This window comes from Camellia sinensis, chromosome 4 (assembly GCF_055761805.1).
Source record: "Camellia sinensis isolate YWXY chromosome 4, ASM5576180v1, whole genome shotgun sequence".
In the NCBI taxonomy this organism is placed as follows: Eukaryota; Viridiplantae; Streptophyta; class Magnoliopsida; order Ericales; family Theaceae; genus Camellia; species Camellia sinensis.
This window is the reverse complement of record NC_138964.1, coordinates 59,978,590-60,003,299: the sequence shown is the minus strand read 5'-3', so window position 1 is coordinate 60,003,299 and position 24,710 is coordinate 59,978,590. Positions and strand designations below refer to the sequence as shown.

The following is a 24,710-nucleotide window of genomic DNA, read 5'->3' as shown; positions in this document are numbered from 1 at the left end:
TGAGCGTTTAGCTCGGTTCTACCCAGATTTCAGCTGTTCATCCCAGAAGTGGGGCGAACTCGTTTGAACCAGGGAGGAACAGGGGGTTCAGAGGCCCCCTCCTATTCTCAAGGTTCTCATTTGCCCTAGGGTGTGCAGGTTCTAAGCAAAGAGAGGGAGCACTGGTGGTTACAAACAAAAATAAATAAAAATACGAAGCATAGTGACACGGAAATGAAGAACATGTATGGAAAAACCTTGAGAAGTAGAAGCAAAAGATGCAAGGGGGGGTAGTGTGACTTACCAGGGGGACAGGTGCGAGGGTAAACACAACCTCAAGAGCTCGATTGTGGCCTTCGAAAGGATCTGAAATGGAGGATGTGGCACAGAAATAGCAATGGCAGTGGTTCGAAAGTTTAGGAGGTTCAGGGCTTGTATGGAAGAGAAGGTGAAAAGTGAAGGGTTTTAGGCCCTTCGTTGGAATACAAAAGAGGAGGGAAGGAACCCCAAATGGCTGCGCCGTTTGAATTTTGCGCGTGCAGAACTGCTGGTTGTACGACCCAGTGACGTGAACCAACGCGGCACTAGAAACGCGGCTGTCAGTACGGCTGTACGACCTTTGATGAGATTGCGGAGGAAATGGCCGACCAAACGAGACAGCTCGGCGATAGATATGCCCCCAATCATGCTCGGCTTGATGATGGCGCAACTCATCCGTTAGCTCGGTCACGATGGTAACCCCAGTCACGACCAGGTCGGATGGGGTTAAGGGGCAATTGAGAGGGGAGATTTGAGCCGTTAGTACGGCCGAGTAAATATAAGACGGGTCTGTTTTGCTCGGTCTAAAGGATCGGCTGACCGGGCGTGAACTAAGCTTGGCCGAGCTGCGACTAGCAAACATTCGGCAGTGCACACAGCCAAGTGGCGAGACCGGGCTACGGATAGCTCGGGCTAAACTATGGACAAGTGAGGGATGGCGCGTCTCTGACCGGTGAGCCGAGATGGGAAGATTCCAGATAACCTCGGATAAAGGTAGAACGGACGGAGGCCGGCATGCCTCGCGACCGGTATGCCACGATAAACCGGTCAATACCAGCCCGGCCCATGAGCATCACCCCTCTGTCCCTTTGCCAAGGGGCAGTCCGGTGGAGCATAGCGCGGTTGAGTGCCTGTAGTGATAGTTCTTCGTGGGAGATAGGCCGGTCGTGGTACTGCGGTCAGGTGTGCCACCTGGGCCAATGGCACGAGGGAGGGGACATCTGCTCCACGCATGCCTCAATGCCGTTAGACAGTTCTGCGTGTACTGGTGGGAGGACTATAGCCTTTACACGCGTAAGGTGGTGAGAGGCGAGCACTGCCACCTGTCTTGGGAAGGACAGCAGAGGTAATGCGCGCATAATCTTGAGGCTACATGGCCAGCCTTAAAATAGGGAGGAGGACGAACGTTAGAGGTATGCGACCTCTCCCCCAAAAGAAAATAATCTCTCTCTATCTGTCTTCTCTTTCCTCAAGTGGACTGACTTGATCGTCAGAGGGTCTATCTGGCACACCACCGCCGGGCAGCTCACCGTTTCTTTGTTACCAGGTAGACGCCGTCAAGAGAAGCTTGATGTACAAGGAGTACGGAAAGCAGAGGATATTTTGCCCCCGTCCAGAAATATGTTATTAAACTTTTCTAACCATTTTGAAATATATGTTTCATTATGTTACCAAATGCTATAGTACATATGTAAGTTATGACATTTATGGGTCTGATTATCATAAATGTCATAATTCAATTATATGATATAGTCATAACTAAAAAAAATAAAATAAAAAATGAAACATAACATAAGATATAACTGAATAACTCTTGAATTACAACTAAAATTTTATCATAACTAATATCGCAATGTGTCACAGCTAACAACACTACAAGTTGTAATTAAAGACATAAAAATCATAATGAAGGGTGCATATACCATAGAATTTTCCAACATTTTATAAGCTCTCAACAATATTTCTAATCACCAAATTAGTAAAACTGGATAGATGATTTTTAAATTTAGCTTGGTTCTCCCTCCGTCTCTCCTCACACACCATCATACAAAGAAACCGAACACGAACATGAAAACAAGAAGAATAATGCTATATATATTAATTAATGTACTAATTAGTATATTAATAGATGATGAGACATAAAAAATATTTTAGTTGGCTGTAAAAAACAAAAATAAAAATTTACTTTTTATTTTTGGCCATTAAAAGTATGGTTGTAAAAAATTTATTTTTAGCGACTAAAAAATATTTTAGTTGCTATATCATTAGTTTTGGCTACTAAATTTTTTTAATTGCCAAATAAAAAATAAAAATTTATTTTTTATTTTTGGCGACAAAAAATTTAGTCACTAAAAATTTATTTTTAACAATTAAAAAAAATTTTAATAGCCAAAAAATTAAAATATTTAGAGAAAAGCATTTCAAATTTTAAGTAAAATTAATTGGCGACGTCGCCGATTAACGGATTACATCATTTGTTTTCCCGCCCATAAACTCACTGCTCTCTCTCTCTCCCCTCGAAACTTTTCTTTCTCATACGCTACTCGCTCTCTCTCTCTCTCTCTCTCTCTCTCACAGAGTCAGTGTCCTCTGCCTCTCCTCTAGCTTTCGTCTCTCTCCTCTTGCCACCACCGCCATCGCGACGCCGCTGACCACCTCTCATCTTGCCGTCATGGCTTCGCTGACCCATTTCTTCGAGTTCCGCCATGGCTTCAATTATTGTCTCTTCTTCCTTCTTCAATTTTCGCAATCCATTCTCTCCCTTTGATCTAAGCCAATCATTTTCTTTCGATTTCTTGTTTGTTCCCAAATCAAAGCCCTAAATTTCGCTTGATTTGTTGTTGATCTGATCTGATTTGAGCTGAGAAATCGTATACAGTTTTAATGGCTTCAGCGAAGTCGTCTCGGTCAAGGGTACTGAATAACACTGCAGCGAAGAGCAACAACCCTATGAACTCGGGCAATAAGCTCGAGGAAAATCTCAACGTCTTCAAGTCCAATAATTTCGATGCCGATGGCTTTGTACAGTCCAAGTGTAATTCCTTGAACGAGAAGGTCTGATATCCAATCCTTTCTTGTTGTGGAATTTATCAATTGATTCCGAAAAAAATTTACTAAAATTTATTGGGTATTTGATTTTCTTTTGATTATTGATAGAAATTGGTTTGGATTGAATAATTGGAACTTTTGTTTGGGAATTTGAATTGAATTCTTTTTATTGGGAATAAAAAAAATGTCTTGGGCATTTTATTTTCTTTTGATTATTGATAGAAATTGGTCTAGATTGAATAATTGGAACTTTTGTTTGGGAATTTAAATTGATTGAATGCTAGAATGGTGAATTCTTAGCATTATGTAGTTTCTTTTATTGATATCTTCTTCCTTATTTATTTATTCTTTGTTATGTGACCAGAAATTGCATCAGTCTATGCACTCTGCCATCTTATGATTAGCATCTGAATAATTTATGATAATGGTAAAGTGTGCATGAGCAGAAGAATTAATTCCTAACACTAAAGGATGTATTCATCTAGTAGTGTATAATTAGTATATGCTGGTATTGTTCCAAGCATGCTATGGATTTGTAGAGTTTAACTGCAAACAATGAATTGGGTAAGTTGATATTCTGGGAATCTGTATAAAAAGGAATTACAGGTTAGTGATGTTGGAGGCAGAGGTTTGAATCTCTATCGTGTCCAAATGAATGAGTTGTGAGTGTTTGAGTTTTAGGTGATTTATGCTGTGAAAGCTCATTTTTACTTCGTAAGAACCAACAAAATCTACCATGCAGAAGTCTCACCAACATATTTGGGACTTCTGGTTTTTAGTAAAAACTAGAACATATTCAGGCCATGATTTAAACTAGGACAGGATTTGGTTTGGTTCAGATCAGACTTTGAATATGAATTTCCAGTGTCTACTTCAGCAAAATTAGCTGCTGATAGTTTCCAACAGCATATAGAAATGGTAAACTAGTGTAGTGGGGTTGTCTTAACTTGGTACTAGTGCTCTGGGTATATTGACCAAGTGGAAACCAAATTGAAAAGGTATGTTATTTATTTAATTTTTTGTCCTTTCGAACAAGTTAATACATAGATATCCAAGCGTCATTTGACTAAAATCAAAATTTGGTCTGCAAAAGTCGAAGCGGGAAGACCAAAAAAAAAAAAAAAAAAAGCAGGAAGGGAAGATATAATAAAATGTGGTGCAGCAAACTTTTTGATAATGTAGCTTTAAAACTCTTACATGCAAGTACCTAGATTACCAAGACTTGCTTCTGTATTATTATGAGTATACCTAGTATACCTTAGAAATTTGCAACCTTCTCCTATGTCAGCTTTGTTAATTGAACCTCTAGGTAGTTTTTCCCTGTTTGGTAATAAATGCATCTAGAGTGATGGGGGAGGTTTGTTGTTTAATTCAACTGTTGACCATGAACATTATAGATGAAACTCAGTTGACTTGAGTTTCATGTACACAAACTGGGCTTGTGGGGCTTGACTACATTTCTTAGTGGGGGTAATGATTCATTTGCATATTGCTGAGTCTTGTCTTTGATAGTGTACCACTTTTGAGAAGCATGGATACGGACACATGACACGACACATGGAATTTTTTTATTTTTTATTTCAAAACAATCTAGGACATAACACGGTAATGACACACCAACAAATAAATATATATTTTTAGATGTGTACTTGAAAATAATAATTTATTCATAATTTTTACATTACAAATATATTTTTTTATATCAAAATAATAATAAATCATTTTCTGCAACTAACATACTGCAAAAGACTTGTGAACAACAAAAGTTCTAATATCTATTTTATAAAGCTTTCATTATAAACAAGTTGAAAGCTTTTGGGTTTAAGAATTCAAGTATATAGGAAGACTGATTAATAAGGTATAAATCTATATTATTTTTATTTTATCGCTAAGTCCTAAAATAATTTTTTCGAACTTGAATTGTGTTTTTTGTGTGTTTTCTAGTGTTTGAAGTGTGTCTAGTTCTAAAAATATTTAAAACGGAATAGGATACGTTTGAATGTGTGTCCAACACATCAGGGAGAATCCAACAAGAATTAGTGTCCAACATGTGTTCGACATGGACTCACCTTAGAAGTCTCCATGCTTCTTAGGTTCCACTCTTCTTTGAATGAACTAAAAAAGGGAATATTAACAGTTAAAAGCAATATATAGTTCTACACCTTGTCCATGGATATGTGTTAAGAGGAGACAATATGATACAATTCAATTGATTATATAAATTACAGCACTTGATGAGTATGTTATGAAAATTCATCAATCGCATTTTTACTGAATGACAAAAAAAGTGTCAATGAAGAGAAAGATTAAAGAAGTTATAAAAATTTGAAATTTGAAATGAAAAAAGTGAGATAGTTATAGAGCAATTTGAGAATTTTTTTTTTTTTTGATAAGCTTCACTGGGATGTAAATTTCATATAATAGAATAAATACTGAAATAAGTTATTTTGTGTTAATTAGTTAAAATGAGAATTGCCATGTGGATTAGGTCTTCCCCAACTCCTGTAGCTTTCTCTGTCAATGATCTCATCTTCAATATTCAGCAAGTTCAATTATGTGTTAGAAATGGTGGCTGAATAGCACTCTGCTTTGGTGAGTTGTTGGTTTTAGGTGGAGCCTGTTTGGCTACTGTATCTTTGTATTGATCCTTTCCAATCTGCTGTTGCTATGGGAATCCGCATGATTGGTCTTAGCCTTGGGTACATAGTTGGGATGTGAGGTTTTGACAATGATGCAGTTTCATCCCTTAGCCTATCTATTGTATTGTTCTTATTATTAATAGGTGGATTTGCTCAAAATTCTCTCATAATAAAATTTAAAATTTTAATGCATTAAGGATAAATTTAAAAAGTTTTCTTTAAAAAGTCTAACACATATCACTATTATCAAAATATTAAGGCCAAGTTTGGCAAGTTGCCAAAAAGCCAAGAAGCCAAAAAGTCAAAAAGTTACTCAAAAGGTTAAAAAGTTATCACTATTCACCAAAAGTAAAAAATTATGACCGCATAACTCCCAATCCTAATTTTCCTCTACACACTAATTTATACAATTTTTAATACACATTTTTCCATAAAAAGTCAAAAAATTAACCCAAACATCCATATTTTTTTCCTCAATTTTTTAGTCCAAAAAGACAAAAAGTGCACTTATTTAGGACACTCCAAACAACATTTTAAAATAATATAACTTTTGATTTAGATGTCGGTTTTTAATAAAATTATTATTTTTAAAATTTTCTCATCAAGATCTATCAACTAAAATCCATGTTGAAAATGAAATTCTTAAGGAAAAAAAAAATTATTACCGTTGAAATTGATATAAATAGTAACATATTACTCTGTTTGACAGTAACCTGTTATTCTGTCTCACAGTAACATGTTACTCTGGTTCACAGTAACATGTTACTTTGGCAATATTGTCCAAGAAAAAAAGATATTTTGCTTTGTGGTTACTCAATTACGCATCTCCTCCCTAGGGGGTTTATGAATTAAAATAAATTGAGTTGTTATTTTCACTAAACAAGGGTCTAATAGAACGATTTTGCCTAAATTTCTCTTAATATAATTTCTCCTTTTGCTGAGAAAAAAGAAAAAGAAAAAAAAGTTATTTCGTGTTTAACCAATGTTGAAATTTTGTTGTTGGTGATTTTGGGTGGATGGGATTCTTATTGGTACATGGGGATATATAGGGTTGTCAACCAGTTTAGCTAGAATTAAACACAAACAAAAGTTATTGGGGTTGGTCATTGGCCTAGTGGATTAAGTTTGGGATCAATTAAAAAAGTCATATTTTTTTCTCTTTAATTTAGTGAATTTATTCTACATTTATGTCACTTTTTTTTTGTTTCTTATAATTTTTTTTCTGTCTGTCTAACCTACAAAGATATATAAAAAAGAAAGAAAGAAAGAAAGAAAGAAAGAAAGAAAAAATAAGCTAAATAAAGTAATTTTTTTTACACTTTTTTTTTTTTTTTAAGTAAATTTTTTTCATCAACTCTTTAGTCTTGGATCCATTTGATGACTTGTATGTATGTGTGTGTTAGTCTTGGATTGAAAGCTGAAACCAATGAATAACAAATATAATTGGTGTGGTGTGGTATCAAGGAAGACAAGAAAGAGCACAAAGGATTGCTATATTATATTACGGCTCTGTTTTGGATCAAGCAGATTAATATGACATTGAATATGGAAAGAATTATCAAGGGAATGGTATTAGTAACCATGTCTATGCAGAATAACCCTAGGTATATAGACAATAGATTTAGCATGCATTAAAAAAGATTTGTCACCAATAAGGCTCCCAGTTTGGTTTGTTCTCTATTTTGAAGGATGGCATTTGGTGCACTAGAGGTTGATGAGCGATGTAAATTGAGACTAATGTGCATCTTGCAAACTGCTGCTGCTTTGCATATTATTAACATAGTTTGATCCTTTTTCTAAATAACTTGCATATAGTTATTGTTTGATCCTTTTTTTAATAGGATTCTTCATTGTGTTGTGAATTTGTAAAGCGAAAGCAGATTGCAAATGAAACCCTCTTCTTGCCCTTTTTTTAGGGTCATAAAACCAGGCTATAAAATCACCAAAAAAGCCCATGCTTTTTTCACCTACAAAATAAACGTTAAGAATGTTTAGGGTAGTTTATTACAAATTACAAGTTTATATTTTTGGAAAACTTAGGGTTATAAACACATCTCCTATTGCTTCTTAATAATTTCTAAGTGTGGATGAATTTTTTAACATTCTAGTCCTAACATACAGCTCATCGATATTCATAAATTGTATAGTCTTCTTTATAATATAAGCCTTATATTTTGTAGTTTCTAACACTTTTTTTTTAATATTTTGTAGATTAATTAATGTTATGGTTGTTGTGACAGTTGAGTTTTTCAGACCGCTCGAGCAGTCATTTGGTTTTTCGAGCGGAGATCTTCAGCTCCTAGTAGTTGGCTGTTTTGTAGACGGGACCGCTCGAGCGGTGAAGTTGTCACTCGAGCTTAGAATTTATACTCCCAGAAATTTCACTGTAGTTTTACAAAACTTCTGGAACTTCTCATTTTTTGCTCGAGCGGTGGAATGATCGCTCGAGCGATTCCTTTGTAATTGTGTTGTTTGTTCGAGCGAAAGAAGTTGTGCTCGAGCGGTCTATCAGGACAACAGATTTTAAAAAGTCGACCTTTACTCATTTTCATTCCACTTTTCATACTCTCTCTCTCTCTAACCTTACTTTTCCGAAAACCCTAGTCCATAAACCCTAGATTTCTCTAATCTCAACCCAAGATCCACTCAAATCTTCCAAGGAAAGTTGAAAGGAAGCTTAGATAGACATTTCTACCGATTGTTTCGCAAGTTCATCAATGTCTTAAGTGTGATTTGCAACTCTAGCTTCCAATTTCGAGGTAGGGGTGTCTTTAACTCGATATATCTTCAATTTGAACGACTTATGTGATAATTTCATTGTTATTCATGTAGTATATATATATATATATATCTATATGTATGTATATATGTATGGATTGTGTTGTTAGTAAATGATTTGGAAATAGGTGGAAAATACTTTGTGATTATGGTTGAAATTATGGTTATTAATGATGATTATTGTAGTTGATGGTGTAAATTAACCCCTAATTTTTGTAATAGAGAAAACCCCAAATTCTTTCATAAACCCTAGTTTTGAGACTTGCTCAATAAAGAGGGGTTTTGCTCTATTGTTTTCAAAAACATGAAATTGAATGTATTTACATGACTTTAAGGTTGAAATGTAGGACTAGAAGCTTCTCTATATGCACCTTCAGTCAATAAGGATTGGTAATGAGGCGTCCTTCAATGATGATGTGGGAAGTATGAAATTTCTATGATTTGAAACCATCTTAGGGAAAATTAAAGCTTTGCAAATTCATACATTATATGCATTTCATATATCTCTTAACATTATGATGAGGATGTTTGTTGAAAAACGAAAGGTGGTAAATAATCTATGTGTTTGGGTAGTGAGTCGGGCTGGGTTTGAGTTGTGTAATGTAATTGGTACCCACGTGGGGAGTTAAGGTGCCCAATTTCCCTGTCTGCGCATATCGCCGGACAAATGTGGAAAAATGTTTTTGGGTGTCCACAAGCCCGCCGTTTCTGGAGCTGCCATATGTGGAAAAACATGGTTTTGGTGTCCACTTCCTCGCCATTTATGGAGCCGACAAATGTGGAAGGGAAAATGTTTTTGGATGCCCATCGTCCTGCCGTTTCTGGAGTCGGCAAATGTGGGACTATTTTCAGTATGCAAATCTATATCTATATATGTATGCTTTGAATTTTGGCTCTTATTTTCGACGTCATAGTATGTTTACCACCTGAGGATATTGTGAAAAGATGGAACAATTTCATGCATTGCATATTTTCACTCATATACCTAGATGCTTATATGCTACTTCATTTATGTATTTCAAATGTTGCATTGCATGGTCATGGGTTATTCAATTGGCTATATAACTTGTTAAATTCATCACCTATTGAGTTTATGCTCACTCCAAAGTCAACAAATTTCAGGAAAAGAAGATGAAATGCCTACCAGGGGATGATTTTGATGTGGAGAAACCTTTTTAGAACCAGGATACAATTCTTTTGAAACCCTATTGGTCTTGGGTCTTTGAACTGTTTTGTAATTGTATATTTGTGTTGAAGTTGTTGTACTATGGGACACATCTTGAAAGGAAGTAGGCCTGGGATTTAATTGTTGTAGATGTTTCTCACTTTTTGAACTGTTTTGTTGTGTTATGTATGTAAGAAGATGACATTGTAAATCTTTGGGAGATAGTTCAAAGGGAAAGAAATGTAAAGAATGTTATAATCTGGTTATTATGTATGCTTCTATTTTGTATGTGTTGTGTGATGGAAAGTCTTGGGGAAACAAGATCTGGGATGGTTCTTTTCAGGGCGTTATAGTTGTCTTTAACCTTTCAGATGGCCCAAATAGAAAAGGGTTGGATGGAGTATCAGACACCCCAAAAATCGAGAACATTAGGGAACATATTAACGAATAAATACATGATTTTTCTGAGGTTACAAGTCTAGAAAACGTCACTAACGAGCCATTTGGTCAATAATCAAGTAAGATCCCAAGAAAGATCGAAGGAGTCAATATAGACTCCTTTCAAAGTCCAATGTCCTTAGATAGCAAAACTATATTTGTGACAGATCTTAACAAGGTATTAATTCAAAGTCTACATAAATTGATTGAAGGATAAGGATAAGTTTACAAAAGATATATGTATATATAAGTAAAATAATAGTTACAAGATCTTATCTTAATTACGATAAGAGTTTTAACACTTAAAATCCCAAAACATGATTACTAATTCCTAGTTCTTCTAGGATAGCTTTATGTCTTCAAATGTTTATGCTTCGTTGTCATCTGTTTAGTATTCATTAACACTTGGCATGAAACATCCCGAGCTTGGAATGTCCAGTAAACGCACACACACCTCTTCCGTTTTTTCCAATCTAATACACAATCGTAATTATAACAAACGAGTAATAAACATGATATTCAAGTCAATAACAAAGGATTACAAGGTTAGATGTTAGTAATCTAGAAATCTCCCAAAGAGATTTCATCCTCCCAACTACAAGAATTGGATTCAGATTATTTAGTATACCCTCTCTTTTGTTACTTTGCAGACCTTACCCCATATGCCTATAATGGTTATGTACTGCATAGCACTAACCGAAGACCTTAAAAGAGGCCGAAAAATTAAGGCCCTTACCCATCCGTTATAAGTACTTAGGGTCCGAATATAACTAATCCATTCAAGGGTTTCGAAACAACCACTTACGCAAGACTTATCTTTTAATTTGGGAACATGTCCCATCAATCCATCTAACACATTATCATCTCATCATTATTCAAATGATTGAAAACCCAATATCACCTCATTTAGTCTCTCCTTAAGTTAGATATTTTAAGTGAAGGTTGGAACAAACTATTGAGACAATAATTCTTATATAAGTATGTGCATCATCAAAGCACCATAGTAAAGAAATATAGGCACAACAATGTAAATATCATACTATAGCTCAAACAAGAGATAAGAATCACATTCATAAAATTAAAAGTATGAAATCATCAATAAACATAAATTTTCAAATTAGATACACTTTAAAGATCACAGTCTAAGAGACATTTCCAGATTTTTCCCTAACTCGGACTTTCTATCGTTTGTAGATAATTTTATCTGGTTTCTAAATCATCTTTCGGAAATAGGACAACACTATCCAAATTCGTCAATTGTTACAAAAATTAGATTTTCTCTCAAACCAGTCACTCTTTTTTGATAAAATCATTTTTAATTGAAGGATAACACTTTAAGGATAGTTTTGATACAAAAATGAGGTCAAGAGGATTTTTCTGCATTTTTCTATATTTTTTGAAAATGAGCTGAAAATACCGGTCTTTCTTGCACAAATTTGAAATAAGAAGAGTAATTGATAAAGGGAGAAACCATGAGTAATTTTCCACTTCTCTTATTATGAAACATGCTATATAATATATAAATAACTTAGATTTTTAGAATGAAGGTATGCTTTTGGAAATAATGTGAGAAATGGATAGAAAAAGATAACCTTGTTTCATTTTAAGGAAGAATTCATGCAAGGTGACAATTAAGGCTCAACTCTTCTTATTTAAACACATGAACACCATATATACACGTCTGACATTAATAAAGCTTCAAATATTATAGCGACCCCGGTCTTTTCCCATTTGTTAATTGTATCCGGACTTAGGTTCCGTAGATTTTGTCATTGTATAATTGTTGTTGTTGTCCCTTATTTTCTCATTTGGAATTATAGGATGTGTTGGGCAGGTTTGTTTCAGGTTGGTTGGGTTTAGAAACCAAGTGCTGCTGTCCAGGTTTTTGGTTCTTCGCTCGAGCGAGGAGTTGGTCGCTCGAGCGAGAGGTGGCGTCCAGTATGGACCTGTAGCTGTGCATTCTTGGCTCGAGCGAGATTTTCTTCGCTCGAGCGAGTTAGTCCGTTCTTCGCTCGAGCGATGGTTTCTTCGCTCGAGCGTGAGTCGGGTGACAGACCTGAGGGTTTGGGTTCTTCGCTCGATCGAGTTTTCTTTCGCTCGAGCGAGCTTTTGGGTTGTTGGCTCGAGCAAGGCTTCCTTGGCTCGAGCGTTGCTTCTCTGTGTCTGGTCGCTCGAGCGACCATGTCTTCGCTCGAGCGAGCCTGTCCAGTATATATTCATAGCAGCGGGTTTTGATCAGTCTTTTTCATTTTCTTTTGATTCCAAACCCTAGGTCCGGCTTCTCTCTCTCCCTACTCACCTTCTTTCTTAGATTTGATCTATTTAGAGAGCGTTTCTACCCTAGTTGCTTTATTAAAAATATAGAGGGAGTCGAGGGCTTTCATTTAAACTGAACATTTGGCGATTTGGAGCACATTAGTATCTGGGCACTCATCTCTGTCTTCACCATTTGGGTTGTTTTCTTCGAGGTAGGGATTTCCTACTCCATTTTATAGGTTTTGTTCTTAGTTTTGGTATTTTGATATGTTGGGGATACTTTGGTAAATTTTGGGAAAAACCCTAGTTGTATTATTAAATTAATTTGTATAATTAATTCATGGAATTGGGAAAAGATGGTTAAATTCATGGAATTGGGGAATTCATTGATTAAATGGCGTAGTTTGATAATTTGAATCATTTGTCTATTGAATTGTATAGTTATTTTCAGTTTAGAAATAACTGTTTTGGGATATCGGTGGAGGATAGTCGTGATTGTTGTAGACATTGCATGTGGATTAGGAATAACTGAAACTAATCACATTGGTTAAGTCATTAATTTTGACTATTGCGTTGATACAGAAAATACGTGTATTGATTGAGCATTGCATTTGCATACATTGTTTTTGTGTGGGAGGAGATAGGGGATGTACTCCACGGTTTAGGGGAAGATAGGGGATGGACCTCTAAACCGGATTTTGTTTGGGAGGAGATAGGGGATGGACTCCATTAGCATCACTTTTATGTGTGCTTATTTATATTGAAGTGTTTTGTTGATACAGCACTAAAATGTGTATCAATCTGGAAGTATGAAGTGTTTTGATTTGAGCTTGAGTCTCATTTGTTTGTTGATATTGGAAGGATGTGAATATGATATATGTAATTCACTGTTGTAAGTTTGGCCAGGTGCTGAGCCATGTTGATAAAATTGTAAAGTAAAACGTATCTTAGACAATAGTGTCATGAGACTGTAAAATGAAGTAATTGATTATCTTGGTTAACCATCTGTTGAATGCTATTGCTTTATTCATTGCTTATATGTGGTTTAGTATATTTCTACTGGGCTGTGGCTCACCCTTTATGGGAACATCATTTTCAGGTCCAGGTGATAAGCTACCTCCCAGGACTTAGCTTGGAAGGATTTGGATTTTGAAGACTATTTTTAGTTGTTTGTTTTATTTGATAAATAATCAAGCCTAGGGCTTTGTTGGCATTTGAGTTAGAACTCTTATTTTGTATCCAAGTGTTGGCTTGGAAAGATGTAAGTCCATAGGGCATTTAATTTGATGTTCATGTAATGTTTATTTAGTAACACTCTGATGAATAAGTTGTTTTCTTTAAGTAATGCATGTTGATGATATACATATAATGGGTTTATTTTGAGGGCGTTACAAATATCATGTATTTGAATAAGAAAATAAAAGAGAGGGTTGTGTTGTTGCTTACTTTCTTGCCTAAGGTTGGTGTTGTGTAAGTTTGCTCTCTTTTTCTTCCTTCTCCTCCCAAAACTCACTCTTTCTCTTCCCTCCCTTTCTTGGCTGAATTATGTGTGTGTATGTGTTTGAGTTGTGCAAAAATGCGAGGGGAGGGTGGTGTATTTATAGGAAAAAAGTGGTGAATTGTTTAAAATGCCCTTGGTTCCAATGGAATGAAAAAGTTTTAGAGTTAGTTTGAATGTAATGGAATGTAGGATGATTAGGGAGCCTAATTATGTATTAAAACATGATCTAGTTAGGGTTAGGCTTAAGTAGAACTATATTGAAATTAAGTACAAGACAAAGTTCCATAAATTTAGTTCCAAGTCAAAATTTCTTCCTTATTTTCATGAAATTTGTTTCCAAGGTACACCACAAGAATCTCCATGGCAATGTGCTTCAATTGACTAGGGTTTTTGAGGGATTTTTCATTTTATTTTTGTGTACAAATTCATCTTAAAATAGTGTACTTATGGAAAAAGATTTTTGTAATGAAGTGTACGATTATATATATAATACAATGAATTTGAGGCAAATGTGCAATTTTAATGAAGTGTGAGGGTTTTGGGCTCAATTTATGAATTAAAATATCTATTTCAAGTGTTGAATTTTTTAAAAATAGTGTTAGGAAAAATAACTCGGTTGAGTTGTTTCGCTTTGAATTAAAAGGCGAGTAATTGAACAAAAACGATGAAAATCGGAAATTAGGGTTTTGAGCGATCAATCTATAATTAGAGAGTTCAATAATTAATATGAGAGTGTTAGGAATGGTTACTAAGCTACCAGGGTCAATTAGGATTTGCACGGTTTCATCCGGGATGCGTTTTCAGTTCAAAGGTTAAATTTGCGAGATGGTGAAAATTCGAGGTCTAAATTGTAATAATCTCAAGGTTAGAGTTTCAAAAGAAATTACGAAAATTGGAGTCTCTACAGATGCACCATGGGGAACTTGTTTCCATGGCTCAACCTCTCATACCAAATGAAGGTCACCATGACATATATAGTGAAATTGTAGGGGAAGGTAGGATGACGAGAATGATTTGCCTATTTTGTCGGAAGAGGTTTGTAGGGGTTTTGCAATGGATGCTGAAGGTCCTGTTTGGTGTAGCTGTTAAAATAGATTACAGATTATAGCTTAATAGATTATAGATTATGACTTTAATCAGAAGTTGTTAATCTGCTTGGTGTAACTGTTGGATTATAGATTTAAGTTGCTGAGTAGTGTTTGTTAAATAAGCTGTGAAGTAACTTTTTCAATTAACTTTTATTTTTTATTATTCACTATTTGTCTACATTTCTCATAAAAAATAATAATAATATTTTATAGCCCATTTGGGTCTTTTTTTATTTTTAAAAAAATAAAAAATAAAAAAAATCTAAGAGGATAACCATGAATTAACATGTCCACAGTAAAAACTGATAATCAAAGGAGTGAGCAGTTTCTCAGAAGCAGCTTTTCCGAATCAACTTTTTTGACTTAAAATAAGTTGTTAGAATCAGAAGCTGTTTGAAATAAGTTTAACCAAACAGTCTAAAATAATTTTTTAAAAGCCAGAAGCCATAAGTTGGCTCAAAAAAGCCCCACCAAACACAACTGAAGGGGATGAATTACTTGCTAGTTTTGAGAGTGTGGATGGGCAGAACTTTGATAAGTTGTTCAAGGATGCTCAACGTAAATTATACTCAGCCTACACAAGATTCACTGTGTTGTCATTTGTTATTAAGATGCTTCATATTAACACCCTAACAAATATTTTCTGCTTAAATTACCTGGTTTTTTTTTTCTTTTTCTTTTGTACAGATGGATGAACTCATGCATGGAGCTGAATTGTACAACACTAGTTGGCATTTGTTACATTTTTTAAAGGATTATATGTTTTTGGATAGATGTGTATGGACAAAAATTAAAAACATAATAACAAGTACTTGTTACGTTTTAAATTTTTATGCTAGATGGATGTGAATATTTGATGATTATATAGATTACATGACATTTTAGATTGGACGATTATGTAGTTTGGAATTACTTCTGGATGAAAACTTAAAATATTTGATTACTTTAATTAAACAGGTTAAGGAATATTGGATGATTTATGTATTTTGTTGAATGTTTATGATTTATGTATTTTATTTGTTTGAATGATTGTTGATTATTACAAGTTATATTGAATGGATTGGATGGATTATTTATGGGAGATTTGGTCAAAGTTTCTTATAATAAAACTTAATGCATTAAGATAAAGTACAATTTTTTTTTTTTTGGGAAAGTCCAACACATACCACTATCATTGAAATATTAAACTTTAAAATAATATAACTTTGATCTAAATGTCGATTTTTAATAAAATTAGTATTTTTAGAATCCTCTCATCAAGATCTATCAAACAAGATTTGTATTGACTATGAAATTCTTTAAAAAATAAATCAATATTAATGTTGAAGTTGATCTAAACAAAAACATGTTACATTCTTTAATAGTAGCATGTTACTCTGTCAATATTGTCGAACAAAAAAAAAAGAAGGATATTTTACATTGTCCTTGTTCAATTATGTGCCTCCTCCTTAGGGGGTTTATGAAACAAAATAAATTGGGTTGTCCTTTTCACTCAATAAGGTTCCAATGGAGGGGTTTTGATTAAATTTCCCATTTATGTCATCTAGGTCAAATGGTATATATTAAAATAATGGTTTACTTGTATTTTGATAAACAAAAAGAATTGAATTGGTGACTAAGTGATTGGTCGGAAAAAATAGCTAATACTTTTGCCGACTAAAGTTGTTAGTCAGTGTTTCACCTCTCACATTTGCCGACCATAATGTTGGTAGGCAAAAGGTTACATTTGGCTACTAAATAATTTATCGGTAAAATCATTAATTTTGGCAACCAAAGTTTTTGGTCGGCGAATGGGCTTATTGTCAACTAAAGTTTTAGTCGTGTAAACATTACATTTGGCGACTAACATTTTTGGTGGGGGAATGGTACAATTGGTGTATTTGGTCGGAAAAATAGTACTTTTGGTGACTAACATTTTTAGCTACAAAATGGTTTAGTTACGGTAGTTATGTGTTCAATGACCAAACGTTTAATTGGCAAATATGTTCTTTTTCCCGACTAAAGAATTTTTTAGTTTCAAATTACTTTTGCCGACTATGTATTTGCTACCAAAGTGGCAACTAAAAAAATTAGTCGAAGAAGATTTTGACTGACTAAAAATAAACTTTTACCAACTAAATTTTTAGTCGGCAAAAGTGTAAAGGCCTTTTGAATATGTTGAGATGTATTTCAACATTAGGGCTATATTCACCCCAAAAAAAAAAAAACATTAGGGCTATAAATTAAAATATCATCGAAATATACTACAATGAACTCGCCAATGAAAGGGCGAAAAATCTTGTTCATGACTCGCATAAATGTACTTGGGGTATTAAAGATGGCATGACCTACTACTCATATACCTCCTTAAGAGTTTCGAAGGAGTTTTCCATTCATCTCTAGGTAGGAGTTGAATAAGATGTTAGCCACTTTTCAGATTAAGTTTGGTGAATACCGTTGTGCCACTCAACTAATCTATCAAATCATTCAATCAGGGAATGTGGAATCTATATCGGACGTAGGGATGGTAATGGAGGGCAATGAGACGGATATTAATTCCCCATCTCCATTCCCCTATAATAATTTTTCCCCATTCTCCATTTCCCATCCCCCATGGGGACTATCCTCCCCATCCCCTAATGGGTTTGGATTTTCCCCAACCCAACTTGACCATCTTCTTTTATTTTTATTATTTATTATTTATTATTTTTTATTTTTTATGTAAGATTCACGATCAAAGCTAAATATATATTCAATTTTATTTTATTTTTTTTGGCTCGACAACAAAATTAAATACATATTAGTTAATTAATTAAAAATTGATTTTTAAAAGTAAACCATAATAAAAAAAATATATAAATAAACCATATTCTCATCAATAAAGCCTAGGCATAACTCGAAACAAAACAAAGCTTATAACAGGAAAAACAAACTTTAAAAAGTTCTAGAATTTTAAAATAGAACCCAAAAAAATTAAAAAAAAAATAAAAAATTGATTTCTGGATTGATAATAAATAATGATACTTAAAAATGTTTCATTTGCTTTTTGTTTAACATTTTACTTTGAAACAAGCTAGTCTTTGTTAGGACAAACCGGTATATCAAAATGAAGAAAGGCAATGTTAGAAGCACAATTGAAAGCAAATTCACATTTGGTATGAAATACACAGAAGAGATTTAGTAGTTGCAAAACCAGCAAAGCCAAAATAAAAAAAATAAAAAAAAAGACACGTGCACACACAACAAATTCAATTGTAAATACAAATATATACATACACGTATATATATGTATCCATTCAACCAATTATTGAAGTAGAACAACAATGGAACTAAAAAAAAAAAGAAAAAAAAAAAGTCTTTTGTTGGTACATTCAGAACCTAGCACCATTAAATAGAAAACAAGAAATATAAAAGCAGTGAGCTCTCGATTGGGACACAAATGGCGATCAAAGCCACGAAAATCAATCAAACAGTGGAATATAGAAAATTAGAAAAATGGTACTATTATATAAATGCAACAATAATTGATTTGACAATCGATAAAGATTATTTATATTAGTCAATTAAATTAATCACAACGATAAATTAGGATTTTATAGATTCGATTACAAAAGAGAAGGCTTTTTTGTATGCTCAAAATAGGATGGAAGAGAAGTCTTCCTTGGTTCCATAAATTATTGAGAGAGAGTAACCATATGGGGAAATGAGCGGGTACCCATCCCCGACCCATCCCCGATGAAGACTTAAAGAACACCATTTACTTGACACGATGGTAAGGAAAAAGGTGAAAACCCATGTATCTTAGTCAGATCTCCATGGATACTTACAAGGTAAGTTATCCATTGCCATCTCTAATCGGACAGCTGGACTTATGTCCTGAATTAGTTGAACTATTAGGCTAGATGTTGAATTATAAAATTATTATAAAAAAAAATACAAGTGAAAGGAATTGAAGCAAAGCAGCAAAACTAGACATGAGCAAGAATAAAGTTACGAGGTTAATTAATCGATCCTTACATGTACCATTATTTGAGCAGTAAAAGAAATGAATCTTTACACACATTAATTAAAACATACGCATATAGGTATACGTATATAGGTGTAATTGGTCTTCCCTAAAATCTCATTTCATTTTTCGAAGATGCATTTCAATCTCCAACTTCAATTTCTAGACAATCCATGACTTGGAAGCTGCAAAACCATCAAACGCAACGATCAAGAATGAATTAGACTTGAGACAAACATAAATGTCATATGCACAAATTTGAGATACGTGACCAACTTATGTGTGTTGCAATTTATGCTTGCATGAAGATGTGTTGCAAAAGAGTCGAACCGACTCGAGTTTTTGAGTGTTTGAGTTTAATTTATTAAGAATTAGTCAAACTTGATCTCATCAAGTATTTAAAAAAATTAAGCACAAACTTGAAAAGAAAAATTCAATTTAAATTAATTTACATATTAGGAGAAAATTATAAGTGAAATATAAAAGAAAGTTTAGAACAATAATAAATTTCATCAATCAAAATATGTAAATTTGCAAACACAAATAGAAAAATAAAATATATTTAATATATTATTAAAAATAATATTTATTTATTTATTGTATTTGTATTCAAGTGTCTTATTGAGCTGAGATTGTGTCTACTCTAAATGACCCTAAAAATCTAGTTAAAGCTCGTTTATTTAGAAAATGAATGGAACTCAAACTAGTTTTGAATAAGTCGAGCTCGAACTTTTCATGAATAACTCGATTTGTTTGCAACCCTACGAACATTTACTCCTCTGTCTCATATATATATATATATATATCAAATTATATATATATATACAATTAATAAGAGGGGAATATGGATAAGCAAACTGAATTGGTAGTGATACAACTGAAACTTAGATATCATACCTGATAAGAGAGTGCCTTATCCACTAGTTAATTAATACACTAAAACTATGATAGGATTAGCCTTAAAAGTAGAGCTATCAAATGAGAGCTACTCAAGGATGACTTGTATTTGGCTCGTTCAAGATCGGTTTGATATGTAAGCAAATTTAGTTTGAATACATTATAAAACTCCTTAAGTTACCAAAATAAATTTGAGCATCTACTTCTTAGCTCGATAAGCTTATATCCATCAAAAATTCAAAAAAAAAAATAAAAAAATAAAATCAAGTAACTCAAGATCGACTTATGTTAGGCTTATTAAAACCTCATTCGAGATCAATTTGTTATATAAACAAGTCAAATTTGAACATATTTTAAAATTCATTAAGTTCTTAAGCTAAACTTGAATTGTTTAATACTCAACTACCTTATTTACAATTTTACAAAAGAGGGAGTGAAAAATGAAATATTTAACTAGTGGCCCAACTTCCGAGATTCAATCTCCTAATTAATCGGAACAAACTAATTAATTGATTAAATAATGGGCTAGGCTTCTCCAAATGCAGATTAGAGGGTGTTATCTGGACTTGTAGACCCATCATAGGTTCAATTTCAATGATTTAAATCATTAATTTTGCAAGATCCTTCACTTTTATGATCCATGAAGAAAATTCTCATAACCGTAACCTCTTCGTGTTATCTCATTTGTTGCAAAAAAATAGATGATTTATTTTTTAAAAATATACTTATTGCCTATTATTTTACAAAGAAACACAATAAATTAAAAAAGTTAAAATTGTCAAATTAATTTAATTTTTTTATTATAAATAATACATATAAATTTTTTTATAAAATAAATAATTTAAATTATTAAAATGAGGTGGTGTAAATTTCGCATTCGGACAACACGCATTAATCTAAATTTGAGACAAATTTTCTGTTGATTGATCTATTCTGTTTGAATTAGATAATGTTATTGTGGGACAACACACGGGCCTACCACACAATTCAAGTCCACCGTATCAATCAATTTCAATTTAAAAATTACTCTTCTTTTTTTTCTTTTTTTTTTTTCAAACATACTATATGCATTCGTTATAATATTGAAATTAGTCAATTACTCTTACCTTGTGTTGAGATTTTCCAATTATAATCACCATTGACGGCCCAAAAGAAGTACCCACGAAACCCAAGGGCTTGAGCAAATTCTATCTTCACCATTGTTGATTTAACATCATTGTACCTAATCCATGAAATCCCTAATACAGAATATGTGGATATTGTCTCTATGTCATACACCACCGTGGCATTATTCGCCCTGTTGAACGCCTCCACCATAGAGTAAGTCAAGACACCATCGGATCCAGAACCCACGCCGACAGCTGGAGCTCCAACACCGTGTGATCTAGGGTCCTTGAGCTGCCACGTCCTCCCATACAATGGTAGGCCCATGATCAACTTCCTAGGAGGGAGCCCAGCCTTGATCCATGATTGAAGCCCATAACTCGTGCTCACGTTACTTTTTGGGTCGAACCATGCAGCTTGGGCCCCTGTTGTCGAAGTCTCCCATCGTCCGTGGTAGTCGTAGCACATCGCATTGCACCAAGGATCATCTAGAGTGAAATTTCCCTAAAGTTTCCTAGAGTGCTACATTGTGTGGTTGAGATTTACTGGCAAGTCACATCAGAAAAATTGATGTGACTTGCCAGTAAATCTCAACCACACAATGTAGCACTCTAGGAAACTTTAGGGAAAAATCACTTTAGAGGATCCTTGCTCATCGCATTGATCCAGTCCAAGTTCTTACTAATTGAACCCACCGGGTATGAGCGTTGGACATCGGAGAGGAAGAAGTCTACTGAGAAGTACATGGCTGCGGTGAGCATGAGAGGGGCCTGGCCCGTTGCCTTGGACTTTTTATGGACCTTAGCCCGCCATTCATGGAGAAAGAGGCCCAAATTTTCCATTTCTTTTGTGTTTTGAGGAGATTCCAATCAAGATCAACACCATCAAAACCAAACTTTCTTGCCACTTCTATGGATGACTCAATGAAATTCCTCCTTGAGTGACCACTAGATACCATGTTGGAAAAGATATTCAGGTCTTCGCCGGCTCCACCGATGGAAAAAAGCGTCTTCACTGGTGGTTTCTTTGCATGGAGCGTAGATGTAAAGTCCAAGAGCATCGAGGCTGTTGAATTTGAGATATCAAACTTGAAAGTGACATTGTTAGGTGAAAGAAAAGCATAGTAGATGTGAGTGAACAATGTGTCGATGGATGACGGAGGCAAATCCGAGGACCCTGAAGGCCAGTAAGCCCCTTTGATTACGTTAGATGGTGAGGTTGTGGCCATGGAACAACTAGTAGTAGTCAAGATGACAAAAACACACAGATAGTAGTAGTAGTTGTTGTAACCTTTGAGGTCTGCCATTGTTTTTTTTTTTTTGTTGTGTGTGGCTAGTACTTACAATACTATGGGTTTTTTAGTACATACGTATAGGAGGGAGAGAGAGAGATCAAAGCCTTCATGCAATAAGGCAAGTGGGCATTGTTTTATAGAGATTTTTGGAGTGTTGTGTTTAGCTATGTCTCGTAAGAAATTTTGGATGTAGTTGAAAGAAGTTAACAGCATTATGGTGTGAAGAAAATGTTGGCTTGACTAGTTTTGATGGGTTAGGTTAGTTTATAGTGTTCCAATTTGATTTTTTTTTTTTTTTTTTTTTCTGTTTTCTAGAAAGCCGTCCATCACCAGAAATCAAAAGAGGACATATGGATAATGCCCTATGCAGTGGATGACAAAACAACGCCCATAGACAAGGTGAAGTTAGCTCAAGGTAAATAGTTTTTCCAAATTGAAGTATTAAAAAATCTATAGGTAAATAAATAAATAAAAATTTGGGACAATTGGTGCACAATGGTGGCAGGAAAAGTTAATTAATAATTTTAAAAAATTTATCATTAATTATAATTTTAATAATTAATATTTATGTTTATTTTGTAATTTTATTTTTTCTAACATCCACTGTGGTGTAGTTTCTTCAAAAAATTTAACGTCATCAAATATATATCTTAGACTTTAGTCAAATAAGAAACAAAGTAGGGCAATCTCTCTCATTGGATACAAAAAGATCTTGTCGTTAGATTTTCATTTTATTAGATCATCGCCAATCCTTACTTATATATTTTATCAAATTTGAATTTAATGAAAAATGTGTACTTTTTAGGCTCTAACCATGTCATTAAACTCATATCAAATGAAAGCAAAACCAAAACTTTCATCAAATCAATAGAACATTTAACCTTTCACCAAATTTCGCAAGTGATCATTGGTGAATGACCGGGTGGACAACCGGCCGGACAATCCGGTAGACGACCGAATTGGAAAAGATTTGATGAAAATTTACTCTATACTGGACGATCGACCAAAGTTGATGAAACAATTGGAGTGCATCGTATCAAATCAAACTTTTATTCAAATTTATATTAGAATTTGATGAAACGTTAGAGATACTCTCAATCAAGACAAAAAAAAAAAAAAAAGAAGACTTTTTTATCAAAATATTTTAATTGTGAAGGTTCAAAATGTTATGAATTTTAATAATATTATAGTATACAAAATGAAATTACAATATAAAAATTTATAAAGAACTCTAATTAAAAATTTTGCTTCAGACTTCAAATAGGCTTGAGATGCCCTCCGTCTAAAGGCCACCATGTGTTTGTTATGATGATTTGGTTCATTATTCACGTGTATATATTATTTGAAAAAAAATTATTAAATAAATAATAAAAATAATTAATAATTATAAAAATACAAATTTATCATATTAGTCTTGATAAAATATGTAGTAATTATGATTTTGAAAATAAATCATTCACTTTTTTTTTTTCTTTTTTTGGTGGACAAATTATGTAAATAGTCCCTATAGTTTACACGATGTGTCAATTTGGTCCATGTATTTTCAATTTGCTCGATTTTACCCCTTAATTTAACGGATTGTGTCATTTTAATCCAATAAATAGTTGTAACGCCCTCAAAATAAACCGATTATATACATTTCATTGACATGCATTATTCAAAGAAAACAATTTATTAATTCATTCATCAGAGGATTACTAAACGAAAACATTACAGATAACATCAAATTAAATGCCCTACAGGCTTACATCTTTCCAAGCCAACACTTGGATACAAAAATATGAGTCCTAACTCAATACAAGAAAAGCCCTAGGCTTGAATGTTTACATGTACTAATAAATAAAGACAATTAATTAAGATAGTCTTCTTCATAATCCAGAAGCCAAACCCTCCCAAGCTAAGTCCTTGGAGGTATTTTATCACCTGAACCTGAAAATGATGTTCCCATATAGGGTGAGCCACAGCCCAGTAGAAATATACTAAACCACATATAAGCAATGAATGAAGCAATAGCATTCAACAGATGGTTAACCAAGATAATCAATTACTTCATTTTACAGTCTCATGACACTATTGTCTAACACATGTTTTACTTTCCAATTTTATCATCATGGCTCAGAACCTGGCCAAACTTACAACAGTGAATTACATATATCATGTTCACATCCTTCGAATATCAATAAACATATGAGACTCAAGCTCAAATCAAAACACTTCATACTTCCAGATTGATACACATTTTAGTGTTGTATCAATAAAACACTTCAATATAGATAAGCACACATAAAAGTGATGCTAATGGAGTCCATCCCCTATCTCCTCCCAAACAAAATCCGGTTTAGAGGTCCATCCCCTATCTTCCCCTAAACCGTGGAGTACATCCCCTATCTCCTCCCACACAAAACAATGTATGCAAATGCAATGCTCAATCAATACATGTATTTTCTGTATCAATGCAATAGTCAAAATTAATGACTCAACCAATTGTGATTAGTTTCA

General features: G+C 33.8%; 1 long non-coding RNA gene and 1 pseudogene across 1 annotated transcript; one reads left to right on the top strand and one right to left on the bottom strand.

Annotated features, from left to right (window-relative positions):
• Positions 1–2,532: 2,532 nt before the first annotated feature.
• Positions 2,533–15,821, top strand: LOC145824667 (uncharacterized). The gene is made up of 2 exons (XR_014366612.1): positions 2,533–3,072; positions 15,619–15,821. It is a non-coding gene; the product is annotated as an uncharacterized LOC145824667 (long non-coding RNA).
• Positions 15,822–19,078: 3,257 nt separating this feature from the next.
• LOC114272303 (class V chitinase CHIT5b pseudogene) lies at positions 19,079–22,223 on the bottom strand (annotated as a pseudogene).
• Between the last annotated feature and the right edge of the window lie 2,487 nt (positions 22,224–24,710).